General features: G+C 41.3%; 1 protein-coding gene and 1 long non-coding RNA gene across 5 annotated transcripts in view; one reads left to right on the top strand and one right to left on the bottom strand.

Annotated features, from left to right (window-relative positions):
* Positions 1 to 308: 308 nt before the first annotated feature.
* LOC115896982 lies at positions 309 to 20,403 on the bottom strand. The gene is made up of 3 exons (XR_004056942.1): positions 20,349 to 20,403; positions 17,863 to 18,024; positions 309 to 784 (listed from the first exon to the last, which is right to left on the bottom strand). It is a non-coding gene; the product is annotated as an uncharacterized LOC115896982 (long non-coding RNA).
* A 181-nt stretch (positions 20,404 to 20,584) lies between these two features.
* The window catches only part of FYN (FYN proto-oncogene, Src family tyrosine kinase), a 209,809-nt gene continuing 206,575 nt past the window's right edge, over positions 20,585 to 23,818 (top strand). For all 4 annotated transcript variants that reach the window (XM_030928132.1, XM_030928135.1, XM_030928134.1 and 1 more), the window contains exon 1: positions 20,585 to 21,067. The gene's annotated coding sequence lies outside the window, so the exon portion shown is untranslated. The remainder of the gene's footprint in view (positions 21,068 to 23,818) is intronic.

Raw genomic sequence — 23,818 nt, 5'->3', positions numbered from 1 at the left:
TCAGGAGTTTGAGACCAGCCTAGCCAACATGGTGAAACCCCATCTCTACTAAAAATACAAAATTAGTCGGGTGTGGTGGAGGGCACCTGTAATCTCAGCTACTCGGGAGGTTGAGGCAGGAGAATCACTTGAACCCGGGAGGTGGAGTTTGCAGTGAGCTGAGATTGCACCATTGCACTCCAGCCTGGGTGACAGGCTAAGACCCCGCCTCAAAAAAAAAAAAAAAAAAGAAGAAGAAAAGAAAAATGTAAACATTTAATAAATGCTAATTATTATTTTACTGCAAATAGTTCATAGAGTGCCTTGGTGCACTGTGAGATCATTCAGCAAGACTGTTTTCTCCTTTGAGATAACAGAACTCCTTCATCACTGGGCTGCTAGGAGAATTAAGTGAGTTAGTAACACATGTAACACTGTTAAAATATGCCTGACACCTAACATTCAATATTTATCACTTAATTTCTTATTTTTCTTGCCAAGATTGCTTAATAGTCTCTATACACTGTGGGTTTTTTCTTATTTCATTCTTCTCACATCTCCATCTTCTTTTTGACCATATCCAATATAACTCCTCCCTTTCTTTTTAGTATCTCTTAGTTATTTATAAGTCAAAATATCCTTGTTTTCCTGCCTTTCTTCTAGGCTGTGTATGTCAAATTATTTTCGTTGCTTCTTAAACACATGCCCTTTAACCCATTTCTGGCTGGTCTCCAATGTGTCAGCATCCTCTTTACTCATCGGTTCAGTTCTCTAGACGATGATGGTGATAATTAGAAGAAAGAGACTAAAAAGAAAAAAGAAAGAACAAAAATTCTACCTGGGAAACAGTTATTACCTGCTGTCTCTTAAGGAGAAATAGTTTTTAAATGGCAATGTCACCAAATATAGGTGCATGCTAAATACTGGCAGAGTATGTTGTACATTTATAGGTAAGTGCTAATGAACTGAGCCTGAACAAGCAGTAAGGATACTGTGCATCTCTCCAAGAGTCAGCAGGTTAATACTCTGCATAACTTTGGTCACTTTCTAGTTAAAACTTTATAACAAAGATACCTTACTAATCAAATCAGAAATATGAAAATACAGATTTCAGAAAGCATGAAAAGGAGAAAAGAAATAGGACTCATGAGATCTACGTACTAGTTTTGTTTTCTTCCTTTGTAGACTAACATTCAATAAAACCCCTTTTTGGGTCTATGATTCTAAATCTATGATTCAGGTAGGAGGAGGGTGAGGATTGAAAACCTATTTAGTGGGTACTATGCTTATTATCTGGGTGAAAAAATAATCTGTACACCAAACCCCATGACACACAATTTACCTATATAACAAACCTGCACATATGTCCTTGAACCTAAAATAAAAGTTAAGGCCAGGTGCGGGGTCTCACGCCTGTAATCCTAGCACTTTGGGAGGCCTAGGTGGGTGGATCACCTAAAGTCAGGAGTTGGAGACCAGCCTGGCCAACATGGTGAAACCCCATCTCTACTAAAAAAAGAATAATAATACAAAAATTAGCCAGGTGTAGTGGCTCATGCCTGTAATCCCAGCTACCTGGGAGGCTGAGACAGGAGAATCGTTGGAACCCGGGAGGCAGAGGATGCAGTAAGCCAAGATGGCGCCACTGCACTCCAGCCTGGGTGACAGAGTGAGACTCTGTCTCAAAAATAAATAAATAAATAAATAAATATATAAAAGTTAAAATAAAAAAATAAGTTGACGATCCTAAAATAAATGAAGAGATTATAGTCACCATTCATGAGGTAATTTGTTCAATAAACACTTATGGAGTATCTGTAGTATACAGAAGCATAACTCATGCAATGAGTGGTACATGAGAGGATACGTTACAAGAGAATACCTCACGCACACTGGTAGCTCAGCAAAAGCTTTCTGGTCAACATGACACTGAGCTAGGTCTTAAAGAAAATACAGGTATTAGGCAATTGAAAGGAGGAAGAACATTCCAGGAAAATGGAACAGCTTATGCAAAGGTACAAAGGCTTGAGAACAGCCAACATGCCCTGGGAACCCATTATATTTATAAACACACCATACAAACAACATGGCTGGTATGGATGTTTGTGAAGGACGGAGCACAATCTGCTAAGAGTACCTAGTATATTTCTTAGTGCGTCATGTTGAGAAATTTGGATGTTGTCCCGCAAGCAACAGGGAATAGAGATTTTTAAAAGAACAAGTGACATAATCACATTTGCATTTTAGAAATATTTGGGAATATGGAAAAGAAGTAAGAGGACAGGTGTAGAGGCAGGAAAATCATTTGCGCAAAAAATGATAAGGGCCTTCCTGCCTCTACACTTGTCTTCTTATTTCTTTTCCATATCCCCAAATATTTCTAAAATAGGTTGGTGACCTAGGGGAGACCATCCTTTTGAAGGGACTTAGCTGTGAAGGAAAGGAGAGAGGGCAGTAGCTGGAGTGGTTTTCTTTCTTTCTTTGTTTTAGGATGAAAATGTCATAAATAAGTCTGATGAGAAGGAAGAACTAATGGAATGCAAAAGGCTAAGGGATATAAAAGAAAGGAGATAATTAATGAAATGAGTTTTACAAAAATATTCCTAATTAGAGTCCTTTAAATGGGATACTCCTCATGGGTCCATAAATTATTATATAATTTTACAAAAGACATAGATTCCCTCTAAGCAGCACTTCAACTGTTGAAATCAAGAAATACTTGTGGTGTTGCTCTATCATCTATGAGAAATATCCATATATCCATTAAAGTGTCTTTATTTAATTGTAAAATGAGACTATGCCCATTAATTCTGTTTGTCTTCTGTTCTTCTCTCCCTCTTCTCTCCCATTCCTTCTCCTAAACCATCACTTTTATTCAGGGCTCCAAATGGAAGGGGATGCATCTATTACAAGCCTTTGTTTGTTCTAACCCGTGTGCTTTTTAGTTTTCAACATGCAGAAATTGCAACAGAAAGAAGAAATCTCACCGAAACCATTCCTGTAGTCCTGTGAACTGGGTGAAACAACGGGATTCTGGAAAGCAAGGCCTGAAGCTCCTCTTTGCTGTAGGAAAGCCATACTGCTCATCAAAGGGAAATTAGGAAAAACCAGGAACAGGAAAAGAAAGAAGAGGAAATCCAATAAAACGCATTCCGATTTGTAGCACTGTGTGCAAATTCAAATTCTCCTGCTTCTAAGCAGCCACCATCATGTTGTCCATCTTTCTATCTGAATGAACATATCTGGCATTTGAGTCTTAGAATAGGGGAGAGGAAACTCTAGAAAAAAAAAATTTCCTTTACTCCTGTTTACTTCGTTTTATCTTTATGTTAAGTGGCAAAGTAGTTCATTTTAAAAATTAGAACACTAAATAGCTTAAAAGCTGAATGGCTAGTTTTTTTTTTTTTTTTTTTTTTTTTGAGACAGAGTCTGGCTCTGTCGCCCAGGCTGGAGTGCGGTGGCCAGATCTCAGCTCACTGCAAGCTCCGCCTCCCGGGTTTACGCCATTCTCCTGCCTCAGCCTCCCGAGTAGCTGGGACTACAGGCGCCCGCCACCTCGCCCGGCTAGTTTTTTGTATTCTTTAGTAGAGACGGGGTTTCACCGTATTAGCCAGGGTGGTCTCGATCTCCTGACCTTGTGATCCGCCCGTCTCGGCCTCCCAAAGTGCTGGGATTACAGGCTTGAGCCACCGCGCCCGGCCATTAGTTTTTAAAAATAAAAATTATATACACAGATTGTATTAAAAGCTCTAACAGAACAGAGGGTATTAAGCAAAAGATAAAATTCCCTCCAGCCTGTCATTGCCCTAGGACCCCTCCCCAGAGGTAATCATTGAGAGTAGTTAATTGGGTATCTTGCCAGAAATTCCCTAAGCATGTGTGAGCAAAAATATGATTACATTTCATTTGAAAGGAAGACGATGGCAGTTATGATCACTTGGTCCCTTTGCTGCCACAGTCCTGGGCTTCTGTTTCTAAATCTTTCGAGTAAGTAGGTCTTTTTTTTCCCAATGGAATTAACTAAAATGGGCATACCAACTGCACATTGCAGTCTTGATTTGGTAGTGATAAAGTCCAAAGCAGGTGTTAGAAGTGCTAAGAGGGAACTTCAACCCTCTGATCCTCCTCTTTCTCCTCCAAAAGGGAAAAGCAGCTTTGAAAAGTGCAGCCCCTACTGAGGTCCATCTCTGACCGCCTCCGGGCTTCTCTCTAGAAGCTCTATCCTTTTCCCAGCTGGAGCCCCTCCTCCTCGGATGGGGCAGGCATCCTGCTGCTGCTGGCTGAGCCTTAATGAATATCCAGTTAAATAGCCAAAATCCTCTTTTCTGAAGACAAGAGAGGATAGACTTGAGGTAGAAAACATCATGAACTAGAAAGTAAATGAGGAGGAATCAGAGTTTGACTTAAAATAATAAGAAGACTTTTTAAAAATTCTGGCAATGATCTGCTGTTTCCCCACGTATCAATTTTCGCGGATCCGCAGTCTGAGAGAGCTCTCTTTCATCATATTACATAGCTACAATACTGCTTTAAATGTGCAAATCTATGTCTTTGCTTGCTTTTGTTGACAAAAGATAACCCTCCTACTGTTTCAGCTTCAGCCTTTCCAGTCCTCAGCGACCTGAGCAAGTAAATGAGCAAAAGGGGAACACAGACTCCTACTTTTTGGCATCGACCCAATTTTCCAATCTTCAAAATTCTCAGCCAGTTTCCCTCTCCTCATCACTGCATTGTGCTACTTGAAAGACATAGTGAAAATAGCTATGGGAACACAAAGAAAGAAAGAACACACAGCATGGGGTTAGCGAAGAGGAAACCCTCTTAATAGATTTCAAAAGAATAAATCCTGGAGCAATGCTGAGTCTTAAAAGATTTACCAGAAATGTAGGCAGAACTCCAAGACTATAACGCTGGAAAAAATTAAGATATTGGGCACTGTAAGATGGAAAATAAGGAGAGGAGAAATTCCCAATGAATTAATAATCAAATTCATATATGGCTTCTCATTAATGAGACTCCTACCAAGAATCCCAAGACTGAACCTGGTTACTCTGCTAGTTGTAGTAAATATGATGTAGTGCTTGTTAAAGCCATCTGTAAAACCTTTTTTCTGAAGTAATTTCACGCACTCGGGGCCTTTCAGGTAGCCAAATCCTGCACAAAGTCAGAACTTTCTAGTAGTTTTTAAAAATCAAATATTTCCTATAGTAGTATTGCCTGGCTTGTACATTCTGGCAGTACTTTCCCAGAAATATTGAAATATATAGCTCGATTGGACCACAGCAGTGTCCTCAGTAATATTTCTCCAAGTTTGTTTTGTAACTTAGCCAGTCTCTTTTGTTGATCACAGTTGTTTTCCAACATTTCACTATCATACATGACACTGAGACAAAAATACAGCCATTTTGCACAGACCCATAATGGTTTCCTCAGATGTGTTCTTAGGAATGAAATTGCTGGGTCAAAATGGTTAATACAAAGCTAAGCCCAAAAATGCTATATCAATTTACCATCTCTGTATAGACGTTTGGAAGAGAGCACATCCCCCCCTCCCCCCGACTTTGAAAATATCCAGTATTTTTCCAATTTGATAGAGATTGTTTTAAAAAAGATTTCCCTTTTGTTGCCATTGCTTTTGGTGTTTTAAACATGAAGTCCTTGCCCATGCCTATGTCCTGAATGATATTGCCTAGGTTTTCTTCTAGGGTATTTATGGTTTTAGGTCTAACATTTAAGTCTCTAATCTATCTTGAATTAATTTTTGTATAAGGCGTAAGGAAGGGATCCAGTTTCAGCTTTCTACTTATGGCTGGCCAGTTTTCCCAGCACCATTTATTAAATAGGGAATCCTTTCCCCATTTCTTGTTTTTCTCAGGTTTGTCAAAGATCAGATGGTTGCAAATGGGTGGTATTATTTCTGAGAGTTCTGTTCTGTTCTATTGGTCTATATCTGTTTTGGTACCAGCCAAAATTGACAAATGGGATCTAATTAAACTAAAGGGCTTCTGCACAGCAAAAGAAACTAACATCAGAGTGAACATGCAACCTACAGAATGGGAGAAAATTTTTGCAATCTACTCATCTGACAAAGGGCTGATATCCAGCACATATAAAGAACTCAAACAAATTTACAAGAAAAAACAACCCACCAAAAAGTGGGCAAAGGATATGAACGGACACTTTTCAAAAGAAGACATTTATGCAGCCAACAGACACATGAAAAAATGCTCATCACCACTGGCCATTAGAGAAATGCAAATCAAAACCACAATGAGATACCATCTCACACCAGTTAGAATGGTGATCATTAAAAAGTCAGGAAACAACAGGTGCTGGAGAGGATGTGGAGAAATAGGATCACTTTTACACTGTTGGTGGGACTGTAAACTAGTTCCACCATTGTGGAAGACAGTGTGGCGATTCCTCAAGGATCTAGAACTAGAAATACCATTTGACCCAGCCATCCCATTACTGGTATATACCCAAAGGATTATAAATCATGCTGCTATAAAGACACATGCACACGTATGTTTATTGCAGCACTATTCACAATAGCAAAGACTTGGAATCAACCCAAATGTCCATCAATGACAGACTGGATTAAGAAAATGTGGCACATATACACCGTGGAATACTATGCAGCCATAAAAAAGGATGAGTTCATGTCCTTTGTAGGGACATGGATGCAGCTGGAAACCATCATTCTCAGCAAACTATCACAAGAACAGAAAACCAAACACTGCATGTTCTCACTCATAGATGGGAATTGAACAATGAGATCACTTGGACACAGGAAGAGGAACATCACACACCGGGGCCTGTTGTGGGGTGGGGGAAGGGAGGAGGGATAGCATTAGGAGATATACCTAATGTAAATGACAAGTCAATGGGTGTAGCACACCAACATGGCACATGTATACATATGTAACAAACCTGCACATTGTGCACATGTACCCTAGAACATAAAGTATAAAAAAAAAAAAAAAAAGATTTCCCTTTGCTACTTGAATTTGCATTTCCAATGTGGTGAAACGCTTTTTCATTTGTTTATGGACTTCTGTGTTTTGGTCTTGAGCCATGCATATTGCAGCACCCCCTTCAGAACTAAACCTCTTAAAAAGGTCATATACTCTCTGTGTCCACTTCCTCACTGTTCCTTTATGTCTTAGCCCACTTCCCCACCAATCAACAATGACTTCTACTTCACAAAATCCCGGGTTCATTTTTCTGATCTCATTTCCCTAGATCTTTGGGTAATATTTGACAACATTTACCATTTCCTCTTGAAAATACTCTCCTCACGCCTTCTCAGATACCATATCTGACTGGTTTTCTTTCTGCCTCTCTGTTCCTTCTTAGTCTTCTCCCCTACCTGACCTCTCATGGCCCAGTCCTAGGTCCTCTTTCTAAGAGAGCTCATTCGTTTCCCATGACTTTAATTACCACATATATTAATTACCTCATTTATAACTCCAACCCAAACCTCCCCACCCCATCAGGTTCCAGACTCATACATTCAACTGATAATAACATCTGTACTTGAATGTATCTCAGGAATCTCAAATTTAACATGTTCTAACACAAACATCAGCTCTCCTCGCTTTTCTCCCAGACTTCCCTGTCACAGAAAACGTCATCACCATTTTCAGGGCTACTTAGGCCAGAAACCTGAGGGTTATTCTTGGTTGCTCCCTCACCTTCCTTTCCCCCTCATAAACAAGTCCTATTGTTTCTCTTTCTAAAATATATCTTTCTTAAAACTTTTATTTTAAGTTCAGGGGTACATGTGCAGGTTTCTTCCATAGGTAAACTTGTGTCACAGGCATTTGTTGTACAGATTATTTCATCACCCAGGTATTAAGCCTAGTACCCATTAGTTATTTTTCCTGATCCTCTCCTTCTCTGACCCTTCACCCTCAGGTAGGACCCAGTGTGGGTTATTTCCCTCTTTGTGTCCACGTGTTCTCATCATTTAGCTCTCCCTTGTAAGTGAGAACATGCATGCAGTATTTGGTTTTCTGTTCCTGCATCAGTTTGCTAAGGATAATAGCCTCCAGTTCCATCCATGTTCATGCAAAAACATGATCTTGTTCTTTTTTTATGGCTGTGTAGTATTCTATGGTATATATATGTACCACATTTTCTTTATCTAGTCTACCACTGATGGGCATTTAGATTGATTCCATGTCTTTGCTATTATGAATAGTGCTAAAGTGAACATACACATGCATGTGTCCTTATGATAGAATGATTTATATTCCTTTGGGTACATCCCCAGTAATGGGATTGCTGGGTTGAATGGTAGTTCTGTTTTAGATCTTTGAAGAATCATCACACTGTTTTCCACAATGGTTGAACTAATTTACACTCCCACCAACAGTGTATAAGCATTCCTTTTTCTCCACAACCACACCAGCACCTGTTATTTTTTGACTTCTTGGTAATAGCCATTCTGACTGGTGTGATGGAGAAAGCTCTGCATAACTTGACCCTTACCAATCTCTTCAAGCTCATTCCTTACCACTCTGCCTGCCCTCTCCCTTTCCACCCAGGCCTCCTTTCTGTTTCTTGTATCACTAAGCATTTGCCACCCCAGGGCCTTTGCACATGCTGATTCCTCTTACTGGAATGCTCTTCTCACTTCCTCCCACCCTCTTACCTAGCAAGCTCCTTCTCATCCTAAAGGGCTTAGGCCTTTCCTGACCACTCTATCAAAGTACTTCTGTATTCTCCATTACTCTGCCTTATTTGATCCTCTCATAGTACCTATGACAGTTTGTAATTACAGATATATTTGTTTCTTATGAACTATGTCTCACCTATTAGACTCTAAGATCTAGGAGAGCAGACATGATGTCGTTTTATTCACCAGCATATACTCATTGCCTAGCACAATGCCTCTCATTTAACAGGTTCTCAAGAAATATTAGTTAAATAATAGATGAATAGCTATTTTGCCCAGTTTAATTTTTATTGGTGTTTTAATATTTTCTTGTTGATTTTCAATAATTTCAAGAACTGTATATATTAAGTACATTAATCCTTTCCCTTTTATCTTTTATTCTGTTTTCTTTGGGCCTAGATGCTTTCACTTTTATGTACTTAATTCTACCATTTCTTTCCTCTCAGATTCTATCTTGGGTGTCAAGCTTAGGCAGGACTTTCCCATTCTGAGAGTCCATAAATATTAACCTTCATTTTATTCTGTTTGGACCTTAATATTTTTATTTTATTTACATTTCAATCTTAAATTCATATGGAATCTGTTCTATATGACATGATGTAAGATTTAACTTATCCCAACAATATTTATTTAATATTCCTTTCATTTGTGGCTTATATGAAATGTCATATGTAGTATATATTACACACTTATAAACATTTGGGTGTGTTCTTGCAATTTTTAGGATTTCTGTGCTTGTCTTTACTTGTCTGTGCACCAGTACTACTCTATTTTATTATCTGATAAGGACAATACCCTCTCATTATTTAAAGAATTCTCAAGGGTAACATTGACTATATCCAAGTTTTCAAAAATTTTTATCTGTTCTTATTCATTTTTTTCTTCCAGATAAACTTAAAGGAAAAAAAAAAAAAAGACCCAGCAGAATTCTAATTGGAATTGAATTTGATTTATAGTTTAATTTGGGAAAATTGAAATCTTAACATTATTAAGTCTTTCCTCCCAGGAACTTGGTCCATCTCTCCATTTAAATCTTTTTTATTTATGATTCTCAGTAAAAAATGTGTGGTTTTTACATGTAGATCCTACTCTTTTTGGGTTAACATGGTAGACTCTGCCAGTGACTGACTTACCAAATCCCCTCCCACTTGCCAGGACCACGTCCTGTGCATCCCTGAGCTCTATGAGGGATCTTTTCTGGCCATTGGGATCTCAGCAGGGTAAGCTGGAAATCTGGAGTTTATGTCCCTAGAAATAGCCTCTAACCAATAACAGTGGGGAACTATGTGGGTACGATTGTTCATTTCATGTGTCAGCTTGACGTGCACATGGGGTACCCAGAGTAAACATTATTCCTAGGTGTGTCTGTGAGGGTGTTTGCAGGTGAAATCAGCATTTGAATTAGTTGACTGAGTAAAGCAGATTGCCCTCTTTCATGTAGAAGGGCATTATCCAATTCCTTGAGGGCCTGAAAAGAACAAAATGGTGGAGGAAAAGGATATTCATTCTCTCTTCCTGACTGCTGAGCTGGGACATCAGTCTTCTCCTGCCCTTGACTGGGACTTATATCATTAGCCCTCTTGTTTTCAGAACTACATCACCAGCTTTCCTGGATCTCCAGCTTGCAGATCATGGGATTTCTCAGCTTCCATAATCTCATGACTCAATTTCTTTTAGTAAATCATATACATATGTGCATCCTGTTTCTGTGTAGAACACTCACTAATATAGTGAGTGAACACCCAGCTTCCTCTGCCTTCTGCTGGAATGACTGTGATGTATACTCACAGTGTCTCCCGGAGGGGACTCAGTGAGGCAGCACTCTATTTGCCCCCAGGAGTACTGGCTTCATAATGTGCTGTCTGTGGGCTTCCTTCTCTTCCCACCCTCATTCCCAGACTGGGTTTCCTGGGTTCACTTTTCAACAAACAACTCTAACACTCATCTTTGTCTCAGGGTCTACTGCCAGGAGAGCCCAAATCAAGATGTGACCCCTACTTATTTTTGGTTGCCATTGTAACCAAAGAACTTTTCAAAATTATAATTTCTAACTGGATATATAGGAAAATTATTGATTTTTTTCTCCGTGGCATTTCCCATATATACAAATAATAATATATTCAAACACAACTTTTTGTTATGCAAAAATTAGTATTGTTAAGTTGTTTTACACATATACTCTTACATGCTGCAAATTACTATATATTCTATATATCTAAACAGAAATAGCCTCTAGAGTTGCATACAAAACCCCTCATGTATACAGCACTTCAGGGGCAACTTGGATACTTTTCAAAGGTGATTTTGACCATGCACAACTTTCACCTAACTCACTGTTTTTGGAACCCAACCTCAAGATCTTTGGCAACTGGCTCCATATTGAATTCATTTATTAGTTTTAGCAGTGTTTCAATTGATTCTCTTGGTCTTTCCAGGTAGACAATTACATTAACAGGAATTAATAGAATGTTGTCACCTTTTTGGCATTTATATTTATGGTTTCTTCTTTTTGTCTTATTGCATTTACTAGGATTTTCAGATCAATGTTAAGTATTAGTAGTGAAAAGGGTGTCTTTGTCTAATTTCAATTTTGAATAGAAATTGAATGTTTCTCTCTTTATTGAAAGACAGAAAGAGTTTGGGAAATGCCTATGGCTTATCCGAAGCCAATTCATTGAAATGAATGATAAATGAAATACAGAATGAAATAAATTTCAGTTTTGCTTCTGTATGAAATATTTTCTGATTTTTCAACAGACCATTCTTAGTAAATTTGATTCTCTTGGGATAAAATGAGTTTAATTTCTATAAACTGATGAATAGTTTAAGTCTACTTGAGATATTTTCTGGCTGCCATCTGACCTTAATTTGCAAGCTAGAAAAATTAAACCTCTAATATGTAACAGAGATTTGAGTTTCTATACCTGTGCTTGCCAAATTCACACATCCCAAGTAACTATTTCTGCTCTTTTTGGTTCAGACAGCCAGTCCCAGGTATTTTCACATATATATACAAAATATATCTATGTAAAAATATACATATATTTATATAGAGATACATACATACATAAACATAGATTATATATTATAAACTATATCTGTGTGAGTTCATTTTGAACTCATTACAATATCCTAATATCTAGCCAATACATGTGTTCTTATGTTCAAGGTAGCCAGATATATTTATAAATGTACAAAATGATGTATGTTCAAGGACAATAATTTCAGCATTTTTGTAATCACAAAAGATTGGAAACATCTTATACATCCATCAATAGGCAACTAGTTAAATAAATTAAGATACTTGCAATAGATAGTGCCTTAAAATAGGCTCAATTCTTTTCTAGACTTAGTAAAAAGTGTTTATTTCCTCTCATCTTCCACTTTAGTATAGCTGACCCAGAATCTGTTTCCACAAATCTGGAGACAATAGGGAGTGGGTGAAGAGTAAGGTGGACTAAGGGATTTTCAAAGTATATCCATTAGGATGGAACTTTAACATTTATAAGCAACAAAAATTGCATCTAAGATTCCTCAAGAAAGAAGTTTTGCCCTTCACATACTATCAACAGATAGATGCTAACTTAAAATTAGTGCTTTGTGACATGTACCCTGGCAAAAATATCCTTGCCGTCCTAGTGTCTGACTTGATGAGGACTGCTACATTATAATGCAAACAAAAACGTAATGCTGGCCAAATCAGTGAAGCAACAGTCAAAATGAAATTTAGAGAAGGATAGCTGATATTACTTCTAAGTTTTAATATTATCTCAAATTTTCATACTTTGTATCTATGTAAAACATATTTTGTATCTGTGTAAAGTGCATATCTATGTATTGTTTCCCCAGAGCGCTGCTTAATTTTACCATCTCTCAATGTGGCACACAGGCTAGATACTCACCAAAGCCATTTCCTTTTCTTCCTGGGAACACCACTAGATTACATTTCCCAGCTCCCATGCCTACAGGTGTGGCTGTGTGATTAGTTCTGGCCAACAGAATGTGAGCAAAAATGATATATGTCATGTTTAGACCTGACCCCTAAAATCTGCCATGCAATTCCCTCTCCTTCCTTGTTTCCCAGTCATATAAATAGAATCCAGTGAAATCCTTGTTAAAGGGAGCCTAGGTCCCTGAATCACTTTAAGAATAACTGTCCATCCAAACCCAAATGGACTGTGACTTTAGAGAGAAGTAAATCTTTGTTATGTAAAGCCACTGAGATTTGGGGATTGTTTGTTACAGAAGTTGGTTTTAGTTTACTAATTGGTTTAGCTGGCTAGTATACTCAGCTCTGTATCTCTCTTATCCAGTTTTCAAATTCTTGGTAAATAATACTTGGCTCATTCAGGGATAAGTGTCTATCCCTGGTCATTTGGCCATAGCTAGTGTATTAGTCCATTCTCACACTGCTAATAAAGACATACCCAAGTCGTGGTAATTTATAAAAGAAAGAGGTTTAATTAACTCACAGTTCCTGGGGAAGCCTCAGAAAACTTAGAATCATGGCTGAAGGAGAAGCAAACACATCCTTCTTCACAAGAAGGCAGGAGAGAAGAATGAGAATCAAGCAAAGGGGGAACCCCCTTATAAAACTATCAGATCTCATGAGAACTTACTCACTATTACAGGAATAGCATGAAGGTAACTGCCCCCATGATTCAATTACCTCTCACCAGGTCCCTCCCACAACATGTGGGAATTACACAAACTACAATGCAAGATGTGATTTGGGTGGGGACACAGCCAAACCATATCAGCTAGGATGGGGTACTACAGGGTCACTTGATATAGACATGGCCTCCAGGAGCCCACTCCTGGGCACTGGGAGCTACTCCCAGAAAAGATGAATCACTGTGAGCTGGGTACCCACACAAGAGTGTTTCCTACATAAAGAAGGATAATAAACAGGAAGAAAGGAAGACTGACAGAACCTCACATACAGATTCTCAGGGTAGGAGAAAGCGTAAGAAAACCCATCAATCTTCCCATTCCTGACAAGCTTCACATCCCTACAAGATGTGTCATAAATGCTGGCATGCGTTCTCAGAGACAATTAATTCTCCCCTGGGAAATGTAGAATAAATGAAAGTTGAGAGATCATTCATGTTAAACATTATGTTCAACAAATATTGTGTACCTTGCTAAGGGAATGTAAAGGGTGGGCCTAGGGAACAGATTGGAAAGGAAGAAATTCCTGTTAAATGAATAGGGACACTCAATCATGGATCACTGAGGTTCACAGATATATGGGTGACCAATTGCAGTGGGCATTTGTTATTTTTAAATTCTGGCCCAGCATCTCGTGCCCCTTTTTTTTTGAGGATGGAGAGTCCTATTATCTGAGTTGGGTGAGGCAACGCCTGACCATTTCCCACAGAAGCTGAAAAAATACAAATCTCCCTCCCCCTCCTCTGCCTCCTGCCCCCCAACTCCTTCCCACCCTGACTGGCAGCTAGGGTATGGTCAGCATATTGGATGCTGCCACCTAGGAATTTGAATCTTCAGCAAGTGACACAAGGATAAACAGATGGTTTGGAATCTACATCCAGTGGTGCTGCCTCTTGGCAGCGGCAGAAGTCTCTGGTAGGATGAGGACACCAGCAGAGGTGTCCTAACCAGCTCTCAATTGTGCCCCTGGGTAGTGATTCCTGGTTCCCTCTTTTTTTTTTTTTTTCTTTTTGAGCCTGGTTCTTAAGTCTTCCAGTTGATTCTATGAGCCAACCAATGGCTTCCTAAAAAATTCCTATTCTGCTTAAATTAGACACAGTAGGATTTTCTTTGTTTTGGTTTTTGTGTTTTGTTGTTGTTGTTGTCGTCATTTTGTTTTGTTTTTGAAACAGGGTCTTACCATGTTGCCCAGGTTGGAGTGCAGTGGTGCAATCGCAGGTTACTGCAGCCTCAACCTCCCAGGCTTAGGTGATCCTCCCACCTCAGCCTCCCACGTACCTGGGACTAGAGGCTCACGCCACCTTGTCTGGCTAATTATGTATTTTTTGTAGAGATGGGGTTTCATCATATTGTTTAGGCTGGTCTTGAACTCCTGGGCTCAAGCAATTCCCCTGCCTCACCCTCCCAAAATGCTGGGATTACAGGTGTGAGCCACTGTGCCTGGTCAGACGTAGTAGGCTTTTGATGCTTGCAACCAAGAACCTTGACTGATACAATAATTTCCTCCTCCTTCAGTTCATTTTTTCCCTTGACAACTTGACAGATAGAATATTTGATTTCTTGAAAGTAGCAAGATAAATGTCATAAAGTCCACATTTCACACAGATGGAGATCACTAAACTAATTAGAAAGCTGAGACATTATCTCTTTTTCTTTAGGACTACAAGAAGCTATGACCAAGAAAATAACTGAATCATTGAGGGCACACTCTAGGAGCTCTATCAGATAAAAACAAAACAAAAAGCATCTGCTAGCCTCACAGTGTCACTCTTGAGTGTCTCCCATGGTGTGTCAAGTGAGGGTCAGCTCACCTAAAGAAGATCAGGCCTAATCAACCTGTTCCTGCAAACAGGGGAGTCCAAAGGTTTCTGATCCAGTTATCTGTACTAGGGTGGGGTGTTCTATTGGTTTCACCACACTGGAGGAGTCTTAAATAATGTAACTGCACTGAGTAGAGCTTGGAAATAGCAGACAGTGAGGAGTCAAGAAAGGGCCAAAGTGAAAGGTATGGCTTGTTAGTATGCAGAAGAAAGGGGCAGGCCATCTTATGACAGAACAGCCTCCCTTGTTAGGCTCGTATGGGGTCCCTGCAGGAGGTGTGTTGGAAGATAACTCTATGAAGTTAGAAGGGTTTCCATCTAGACCCTCAAGGTTGACTAAGACCCATTCTCAGGCACTTGAACTTCACAAACTAATAATCCAAGCCACCCCTGGAGAGTTGGGCAAAGAATCAAAGAAGTGCATCTTCAGTCAGTGCCACCCCATTCACCCTCCCTGTGGTCTGCTTAGGATATAGGCCTCGCTTCCTCCCCAGCATGCCTGGCTTGCCCAGTACTGACCCTGATACGTTGAGAGCATCCAAAAGAGGTTCAGTGCATATGGGCTCTAAAACCATGTTCATAATAACTCCTGTCTAGTCAGTCTACCCTCCATCTTTTTAAGAGAGAAGGGAGCTGGAAAGCCAAATGCCAAGATGGCTCTGCTGTGGCCTGCCAGGAGGACCAGCTGTTCAGTGTGGACACAATTTAACAAGAGAGACAATGGTAGAAAAGTAGGACCAGAATCTCAACTTCAGAAGAGCCACAGGTATCTTCCTTCCAGAGTCAGGTTTAACATCACCTACCCTCCTTTCTCAGTTCAGGCTGGGGTGTTGCCCACATGTCTTGCCCACATGAGATTTTTCCAGGACCATCTCCTGCTGGCTCATGGCAAGCTGTGGACCCGAAGTGCCCTAAATCCATTGGCTATGTTTTAAAGATTGTGGATATAAAAATACGTCACTCTTTATATAAGGACTTGATATAAGGCATCAGAAGCAAGAGGTAAACAGTGAACCAGTTATGCCAAGTACAGACAGGTTAGCCCTGGGGCCACTTTAGCAGTGGTGTCCCACTCTCAGACTGAAGGAGTTTGTTTGTTTCATTTTGTTTTGTTTTGAGACAGGGTCTCACTCTGTTACAGCAGTGCAATTAGAGCTCACTGAAGCTCTGACCTCCCAGGCTCAAGCAATCTTCCCATCTCAGCCTCCCAAGTAGAAGAGACTGCAGGTGTACACCACCACACCTGGCATCTTTTTTTTTTTTTTTTTTTTTTTTAGAGATGGGGTCTTGCCGTGTTGTCCAGGTTGGCCTCAAACTCCTGGGCTCAAGCAGTCCTCTGGCCTCAGCCTCCCAAAGCACAGGGATTGCAGGCATGAGTTATCACGCCTAACCTCAAAGTGAAGTTTTGTAAGAATCATTCTTGCAAGTCCCAGAAGAAACAAGAAGGGTAGCTGTGTGTGGATGGAAGCAGAAGGCTTCCCTCTGGTCCTGGTCTTGGTTCCTGAACACTACCCTGGGGCAATATTCCTTCAAAAGGGAGGAAAAACAGCAGACAGGAGGAAGAGGAAGAAAAAAGAGAATTAAAGTAGCAAAAAAAGAAACAAGTTTAAAACAAATTTTTGTTGTTTTTTCTAATAACATAATAAATGCCCAATGTAAAAAGTTGAGGAAATTCAGAAAAAGATAAAAAATAAAATAACAATGACCTAAAATATGATTAATTGGAGAAAACGATCATTAAAACTTTTGTGTATGTATTGCTTTCTATGAAAAATTACACATATAGATAAGTTTAAAAATAATGGAAATATATGTGTATTAATACACACACATATATAAACATACACATATACACATACAAACACAATACTAATTTATTAGTTCCTCTTAATTTTAATTTGTTGTGAAAATCTTCCCACATAAATAAATAAATAAATGGCAATGTCATAATTTTATGGCTATATAGTATTCTATTATAGATATAACATAATTTACACACCAAATCCCTTATTAATGAACTTTTCTCAGTGTTTCACTATTATAAACAATGCTCCAATTATTCCCATCATATGCGTGTGTGTGTGTGTGTGTGTATTTGCAAACTTGTTCCGTTCTTTCCCAGAAGTAAAATTGCTAAGTCAAATGTATACATTTTTTTTAAAAAGGCTTTTCACAAATGCTATTAAACTGCCTTCCAGCAATGTTGTACCAATTAAAAATTCCACTAGTAGGGTATGGGTATCCATTTTCCTGTTGAACCTCCTGTCACATTTACTGGCCATTTTGGGTTTTGTTTTTGTTGCACATATTTTTCAGTTCGAATGTTCATCTTTATTTTCTTGTTGATTTGTAAAAACTCTATATTGAGGGATTTTACCCTTGCCATATGTGTTGTTGTTGAGTTGACATTTGAGAGATTAAAACTAAAATGAAATAATAAGACAAGAAAATGTTTTAGCTAATAAAATTAAAAATAAGACAAAAAGTTACTTTAAAAGCAAGAGACAAGAATCAGATGAGACAAGTTCAAGAGAGCCAGAATAGAAAGAGGAAACTTTCACGTAAAACAAGTAGAAAAATACAAAATATATAAACAATATCAATAAAATCAAAGAGAAGTTCTAGAACAATTACTACATTCTAATTTGTATAATAGAAGCTACTCATAAGAAAACAAAACTGGTGGTTGTGGAAGACAATATTACTTACTTGGGTAGGCCAGGGACTGCATCTCAGATCTTTAATCAAGTTCCTGGTAGAGATCGGCAGAATAGATCAAAACGGGCAATAGTATCCAAATCTTTTGCAGTGCTCTATACACTTGTTCAGACCATTAGCAAATCCTCCTGAGGAGTCCAAATCCATTTAAAGCTACATTTAAGACAGGCAACAGATAAAAAACTAGGTAAGGAAAGAATTACAAAAAACAGGATGAAGTCTTGATGGGAGCAGGTTAATCTATCATTTTAATCACATTGTCTCTTTGTCCACTAATTAGATCAAGAAGCCATTAGAGTTGCAGACACTAAGAAGTGGCTTCTCTTGAAGAAAGGGAGGGGGAGGGGGGGGAGAGAGAGAGGACTTATCCCACCTACTCCAGATTTCCAGATTTAGCGTATGATAGATTGAATTAAATATGAAATTTCAAGGAGGTCTGTAGCCTAACAGTGTTCTTTCTGAGAGCATATGACACCTAGTCTGTCAGGAATAGTTTGAGAACAGTTTTACTATTTTTCCCATTTTATGTATGAGGACACTAAGGTTCAAAAAGGATAAGCGACTTCCTTCATCAAGGCGCTCCCAACAGTGAACTGTGGAGCTGGAATCAGAAACAACTGTGCTGCCCGCTAGAGATATAATTCCAGCCACATAGGTTATTTAAAATTTTCTAGTAGTTGCATTTAAAAAATAAAAGAAACAGTTTAATTAACTCTAATAATATGTTTTATTTAGCACAGTACATTTAGACTATCATTTTAACATGTAATCAATATTAAAATGGAACATTTTACATTCCATTTTTCATGCTTGATCTGAAATATCTAATACATCTTTTACATTTACAGCACATCCTAATTTGCAGTAGCCAAATTTCCAATACTGAAGTACATTTCAAGTACTTAACAGTTGTGTGGCTAGTGGCTACCTCCTTGGACAGCCCAATTCTAGAACTATGGTTCTCAAGGTGTTGTCTCCAGATCGGCTGTATCAGCATCACTTGGGAACTCGTTAAACGTGCAAATTCTTGGGCACCATCCCAAACCCCCTAAATCAGAATCTCTAGGGGGTTAAACACAGCAATTCATGTTTAAGCAACCCCTTTCAGTTATTTCTGATACATGTCAAAGTTTGAGAATCATTGCTCTACACAACTGCCTCTGCATCTCAATTCAAATAAACCCAGAACAGCCACTGTGGACTAGCCCTGAGGACGAAGAGACTCTGCTCTTGAGATAAGCAATTCTTGGCTAAATGAAGCTGGCTTTCTCTTGTATGGAAATATCCTAGTCCTAGCTATGGTTCTATTTCTTGGGATTATGGAATTTGCAGACACAATTTAAACACGGTTTAATTTGTCATTTTGTTTAAGGAAAAGGAAAGAAATCCAGTAACCACCCTATACTGTCACCTTGAGTTAGTTACTTAACTTCTCTTTTCCTCAGTTTCCTCCTCCATAGGATACAGATCATTTAATAAATATTAGCAACTTTTCTTAAAAAGTGGGGTGCACAAAAAAAAGTCAGCAAAAGGGACTGATTTTTAAAACTACAGTAAAAACAAGTAGTGGGCCGGAAAAGCAATATTATAGATTTTGAGCACAGAAGCAGAAGCTGATTCACTTATAATTTCTTAGAACATTAGATTTGCTGAGGGGGAAAGGTAGGGTTCTTGCCAAAATCATTAAGGAGAGCGATTCTGAGTACGCTTTAAAGCAGAACTTTCAGTAAACAGGAATTACCTATAAAGAAAATCAGGAAGCCAAAGTGTTTCTTTTCATGAAGTTACATCCTGCCATAGAAAAGCTGGATAGGAAATAAAGACCGATGCACTCCCAACTGTATACTAAACCGGCAATTATTTCATCAAGGGAAATCTGAGCAAAAGCTCAGATTCAGTGAAGGGGAAAAAAACATGAGAAGTTTGAATGTCATAAGAAACCAAAGACAACCAAACAAGGTTTTTTTTTTTTTTTTGTGGGGGGAAATGTACGAACAAATCTCTGTGATTTCAGGTTCTTTAGTCGCCGCTCGGCCCCTCCCCCCATTTCAGTAATACTTCCTCTAGACTTTTGCTAGAAAAGAAATATAAATAAGTGTCCCCAGAAATAGGGGACTGATAAAATGATCCTAATCTCCTTCTCCTCCTCATTGTTATTTGTTGTGCGTTTCCACGTTTCAGTGATAGGATTCTACTTTGTTCCCTACTCTTTTCAGTTTGATCAAAGAAAACGCTGCTATCACCGTCCAAACAATTTTCCATTTCATCCTCTCACCCTCAAATGAAAAGACACCAGAAAGGCAAGATAGCCCTGTCTCGAGGCAGGTTCCCATGGTTTGGGGGGAATGGCAGGTGCCAATCTGCAGCAGCAGCTGCAATCTTCCGCAAAGCAGAAACTGCAGTTCACACTCTCCGCTTTTTCTCCCGCCCTACTCCGCCACCTCACAACTCCACACAATCCTTAAAAACACACAGACCTCCTCCTCCAACCTCGCATCCTCTTGCACACCCTGCACCGCACGCACCCTGGGATGCCCGCTGCCACAGTAACGCTCAACCCACTCGGCGGCCCCACCCACTGCCGTCCCGCCCACGCGCCAGGCGCCAATGGTTGAGGCCCGCAGCTTCCAAGGGGCTCCTTGATAGGGCAGCGGGGCCTGTCACTCTCGGGGCGCACCCCGCCCCCTCCTCGCTCCCCTCCGGAGCTGGAGGGGCCAAGCATCAGCAAGAGTAGCAGCGAGCAGCCGCGGTGGTGGCGGCGGCGCGTCGTTGCAGTTGCGCCATCTGTCAGGAGCGGAGCCGGCGAGGAGGGGGCTGTCCGCGGGCGAGGAGGAGGGGTCGCCGCGAGCCGAAGGCCTTCGAGACCCGCCCGCCGGCCGGCGGCGAGAGTAGAGGCGAGGTTGCCCTGCGAGCGGCGCGTCCTCTCCCGCCCGGGCGCGCCGCGCTTCTCCCAGAGAGGACCGCCCGGGCGCACACAAAGCCGCCGCCTGCGTCGCACCGCCCGGCGGCCGCCGCCCGCGCCAGGGAGGGATCCGGCCGCCGGGCCGGGGACACCCCGGCGCCGCCCCCTCCGTGCTCTCGGAAGGCCCACCGGCTCCCGGGCCCGCCGGGGAGCTCCCGGAGCCGCCTCGGCCGCGCCGGAGGAGGGCGGGGAGAGGACCATGTGAATGGGCTCCGGAGCCTGAGCGCCGCGCAGGTAAGCAGGCGGCGGGGATGCGCCGCTGGAGGCCTCGGGGATGCTGCGGAGACGCCCGGCCGCCGGAGCCCCCGCGCACGCCGCCCCCGCCGCTGGGCCCGGCGCTGCGGTCCCTCGGCTGCCGGGGAGTCGGCGCTCGGGGTCTTCCCGCGGCTGCACCCGAGGACACCCCTGTGGGGTGCGGCCCCGAGGCGGCGCGGGGATGGGGGCCCCATTTCCTCGCCCGCAAGCGGGCGCCGAGTGAAAATTGGAATTGGCTTGGGGGTGAGGCTGGCCCAGACTCCGCCCCCGCCCTCCTTTCGGGGCCCCCAGCGGGGACTGGGGCTGTGTGTGTTGTTTTAATGTCAGGGATGATGTAATCACTTAATAATTGATGCCCCGTGCTGCTTCCCTCCCCACCCAACCCTTGCCCCACTCCTCCACCTCTCGGCCTCCTCCCTCGGCGGCGGTCGCCTTCTCCAACCCATCCTCCTGCCTATTTCTGGCACCTCCCTTGCACTTCCCCCATCCTCTCCTTCACTCTTCCTGTGCCACCACCCACCCACCCTTCCCCTTTCCCCTGTGCTGGAGCCTTGCCTTCTCTTCCTCTGTCCCTCAGCCCTCTGCTCCCTCCAGCTCCTTTCTCCTTCCTTTCCGGCTGCCTCGCTGGATTTCCTCTCTACTTCCCTAGATCCATGGCTGTTTTTGTTTGGGCTCCTCCCCTCTCTTATCTCTGCGGCCACAGGCGGAGGGGACTGGGCCAGAAGGAGGCCACCGAGCTTGGGCCCAGGGAGAGATGTGCTGGGACTCACTGGGAAGATGGATAATAAAATCACCCTTCTTGCCCCTCCTTCCCCCAATAAATCACACAGACTCGCCGGGTGTGTGTGTGTGAGTGTGAGTGTGACACAAAGAGCCCTTTCAGTGCATAGAGAGGAGACACACAAAGTACCCTAGGATAGGCACGATGCTTCTTGTCTCTCCTCCCTGGGGCTTCCCTTTCTTTCCCATGAAGCAGTTGGTCTCTCCGAGTCTTTCCTGCCACATTTACCAAAAAATAAAAGAACCCCCAGATGCCGGGTGGCAGGTGTCGGCATTTTGCTGTGTTCACAGACCGGTAGTGTTGACTGGCAGCTGCAGTGTTTCTTAGATTTAAGGGGACAATTATTCCGGCAGTCTTAAGAGTTGCTTTACTTTTAAGGTAGCCTCCCTATCCCTATTCTTTCCCCTCTTCTTTTGGGAACAAGTACTAAGAGCTGGGGTAGAGTAAATTGGTGTGGGGGTCACAAGAATTTTGTTTCTGAATCAGAATTAAGTTGGTATTTGATAAGGGGGAGGCAACCTGAGTGGCTTCTTCTATCAAGTCTAAGAGGTCACTGTGCTGAAGTCTTTTGAAATGAAATCCTGTCTGCCCAGTGATGTTGTTTTACCCTTTTATTGAAGTAAATACCTGGGGACATGGATAAAACGGTCTAGAGTTAGCATTTGGAAGACCACTGCAGACTGTCTTTTGCCTGCTTCAAGGTAGTCTTGGGACGCCCACTTCCTTTCTCACCACCCAAGCAACTGCAGTACTTTCCACCCTTTGCACTGTCTTCTTCCCCAGTCCCTGCTCCATGGGTACCCTGTGTTCAGATAAAGGGACTCGCAGACTTTTGGAGGAAGTGGTTTAACTATCTGAGGCTTTGGGGCCACTTGGCTATGAACTGGGGCTGTAGAGAATCTTGACTGAAGTCTAAACCATCTGATGTTCTTTTTAAGGAGGAAATGTTAATGTAAATCTGGGGGCTTAATGTTCCGTTTTGTAAACCAGTGACTATTACACGCTTAATCGATATTGTCAAAACTTAAGTGGAACCCGTTCTTTCCTAAAAGTATGGCTCCTCGATATTATAAGTAACAGAACTGTAGGTTTCTTTTTCAGTAATTTTATTAGAAAAGAGTTATGATTTGTGAAGTATTATGCGCTTTTTAAGAACATTAATCGTGGAGCTTTTTACATGAAAAAAAGCAATAGGGTTAATGAGTGTACTGTGAAAACAAAGGGTCGTTTGTTTGGTGCCGGACCCAGGAAGGAAAGCCAGAGCACATAAACTCGCACTCTGTTGACCAAGTTTAAGAGACAATGATAAGGTTGAATGTGAGCAAATGCACACTCTGCTTTCTTCTGGGTCTGCAATCTCCAACCCCATCTGACTTCCTTGAAGTCCTTTTTAACCTTTGGTGCCCGGCTCAAATGTCATCTCCTCTGTGAAGCCGTTTCCATCTTCTCCTTTCCAAACAAATCATCATATTTTGGTTTCAAACTTTGGCAGGAGTTATTACGTTTGGCATGAGTCTATTTCCACTATTAGTTGGTCAGCACATTGATAAAAGGAACCTTATCTTATTTATCTTGTTTCCTACCAAGTTTTATCTTAGTGGGTACTCTGTTTCATTTAACAATCAACAAATGTGAGTTAGGTCTTTGGTATGTGTTCAACACCTGTATCAATTAGGCTAATATTAGCAGTTGTAACAAATGGGCCTGCAACTATATAATGGCTCAAAAGCAATAGATGTTTATTGTTGCTCATTTAATAGTCTAAAGTTCATGTTTCTGATCTGTAGGTGGCTTTCTGCCATGCAGTGATTCTGGGTCCCATACCCCTATCTTTTAGCTCCACCATCCCATAGCTTACCATTGGAACCTGTTTCAGCTTACAGAAGGGGCAACAGAGAGAGCAGACGGGGCACAGCCACTTTTGAAATACCGTAGCCTGGAAATGACAC

This window comes from Rhinopithecus roxellana, chromosome 4, assembly GCF_007565055.1.
Source record: "Rhinopithecus roxellana isolate Shanxi Qingling chromosome 4, ASM756505v1, whole genome shotgun sequence".
Lineage (NCBI taxonomy): Eukaryota > Metazoa > Chordata > Mammalia > Primates > Cercopithecidae > Rhinopithecus > Rhinopithecus roxellana.
This window is presented reverse-complemented; position numbering and strand designations above follow the sequence as displayed.